The sequence below is a fragment of the Prunus avium genome, unplaced genomic scaffold, assembly GCF_965620075.1.
Source record: "Prunus avium unplaced genomic scaffold, drPruAviu1.hap1.1 HAP1_SCAFFOLD_59, whole genome shotgun sequence".
In the NCBI taxonomy this organism is placed as follows: domain Eukaryota; kingdom Viridiplantae; phylum Streptophyta; class Magnoliopsida; order Rosales; family Rosaceae; genus Prunus; species Prunus avium.
The window spans coordinates 87501-90000 of record NW_028276915.1 but is presented as its reverse complement, the minus strand read 5'-3'; positions in this window follow the sequence as shown (position 1 = coordinate 90000).

Genomic DNA, 2500 nt, shown 5'->3' with positions numbered 1-2500 from the left:
TGCATTCCGACAAAGTGATGCAAAGCGGAAGCCTACCATGGCGTAAAAATGTCGACAGAATTTTTCGACATTTGAATAATGGGGTTTGACAAGGTTTGAAAAATTCAATAAAAATGGTAGGCTTGAATGTCGACAAAGTGACGCGAAGCGGAAGCCTACCATGGCGTAAAAATGTCGACAGAATTTTTCGGACCTTGTCCTGCCATGGGCTGCGCGCAGCATGCCGGCAGTCTGTGCGCAGCGTGCGCACAGAATGTCGGCAGCGTGCGCGCTGCTGAGCCTGTCGACAGAAATTTTCGAAACTTGTCCTGCCATGCGCGCGCGCAGCTTGCGCGCGGCGTGCGCGCAGCATGCCGGCAGCCTGTGCGCAGCGTGCGCGCTGCTCAGCCTGTCGACAGAAATTTTCGAAACTTGTCCTGCCATGCGCGCGCGCAGCGTGCGCACAGCATGCCGGCAGCGTGCGCGCAGCATGCCGGCAGCGTGTGCGCAGCGTGCGCGCTTGGGAGCCTGGCCGCAGAATTTTTCGAAACTTGCAATGCCATGCGCGCGCACAGCTTGCGCGCAGCATGCCGGCAGCGTGCGCGCAGCATGCCGGCAGCGTGTGCGCAGCGTGCGCGCTTGGGAGCCTGTCGACAGAATTTTTCGAAACTTGCCATGCCATGCGCGCGCACAGCTTGCGCGCAGCGTGTGCACAGCATGCCGGCAGCGTGCGCACAGCATGCCGGCAGCGTGTGCGCAGCGTGCGCGCTTGGCAGCCTGTCGACAGAATTTTTCGAAACTTGCCATGCCATGCGCGCGCACAGCTTGCGCGCAGCGTGTGCACAGCATGCCGGCAGCGTGCGCACAACATGTCGGCAGCGTGCGCGCTCGGGAGCCTGTCGACAGAATTTTTCGAAACTTGCCATGCCATGCGCGCGCACAGCTTGCGCGCAGCGTGCTGATTCTGTCGACAGCGAGGCTAGCGAAACTTCTCCTGCCATGGCGTGCGCGCAGCGTGCTGACTCTGTCGACAGTGAGGCTAGCGAAATTTGTCTTGCCATGGCGTGCGCGCAGCTTGCGCATTCGGTCGACAGTGAGGCTAGCGAAACTTGTCCTGCCGTGGCCTGCGCGCAGCCTGCGCGCAGCATGCGCGCAGCATGTGCGCAGCATGCCGGCAGCCTAGTTCCAGATTTTTTCAAATGTCGACAGAATTTTTCAAACCTTGTCAAACCCCATTTTTATTGAAATTTCCTCGCACAATAAGCTCCCCATAAGTAGTCTATGATTTTTAGTACCTTCTCCAAGTTACAAAACTAAAAAATTCCTCCCGGATTTGTTTTAATGATTTTTTCAATTTTACGACTTCTAAAAATAATAAAAAATACTTCCCGACTTCAAATATTTATGAAACTTTTTCCCATCAGAGATTGCATGTTTCTTAGTATCCCTGCAAAAAATCACGTCCAAATACCTTGTATTGAATTATTTAGAGCCCATTATGACTCCTCGCGCATAGGTGATGTCTCTTCCTGTCAAAGGGCTAAATGCATAAAATGCTATATAGGGGGGTGTGTGTTGCCTGCATATGCATGGCAGCCCATGCCCTCCTAGCTGCAGCCCCCTTCCCCCACGCCACACCCATGTCATGTTGCCTCGATATGTTGCCTCGATATGTTGCCTCGGTATTATGGGTTTGGTGTCGGGGTCGGGGGGCTGCCACCCATGGCGGTGGTGGCCGGAATCCGGCCGCCGCCACCACGCCGCCGCCATGGGTGAGGGGGAAAAAAAAAGGCGTGGAAAGTTGCGAAATGGGGTTGTCTAGGCTTTTTTTTGGCATGGAAGAGCATGGAGTGCTAGGAACTCCTTCTCAAATGCGCGGGCATGTCGACCACAACCTCATTTCGCAACAACAACCACCCGTGTGGGGTGGCGGTGGGTGGATAGTCGCGGATTGGGGCTTGCCAAGCCAATGTTTTCAAAAAAATTCATCAAAATTAAAAACAAATGTTTTGTTGCCTTCGGATTTGTGGGCGAGCGGTGAGTCGGAGCGGAGCCGGTAAAGTTTAACCTCGGTGTGCACGGTTGTTTTTAGAAACTCAATCCAATGCCGGGGACGTTGAAAGTGACGCTCTTATGAGTTGCAAACCCGCAAGATTTAAAGAACCTTTTCAAAAAAATTTCAAACCAACAAGATTTAAAAACAGAAATTTTCATCAAAATGAAAAACAAATGTTTTGTTGCCTTCGGACTAGTGGGCGAGCGGCGAGTCGGAGCGGAGCCGGTAAAGTTTAACCTCGGTGTGCACGGTTGTTTTTAGAAACTCAATCCAATACCGGGGACGTTGAAAGTGATGCTCTTATGAGTTGCAAACCCACTAGATTTAAAGAACCTTTTCAAAACAATTTCAAACCAACAAGATTTAAACCAACAAAATTAAAAACAAATGTTTCGTTGCAAACAAATTGTGGGCGAGCGGCGAGTCGGAGTGGAGCCGGTAAAGTTTAACCTCGGTGTGCACGGT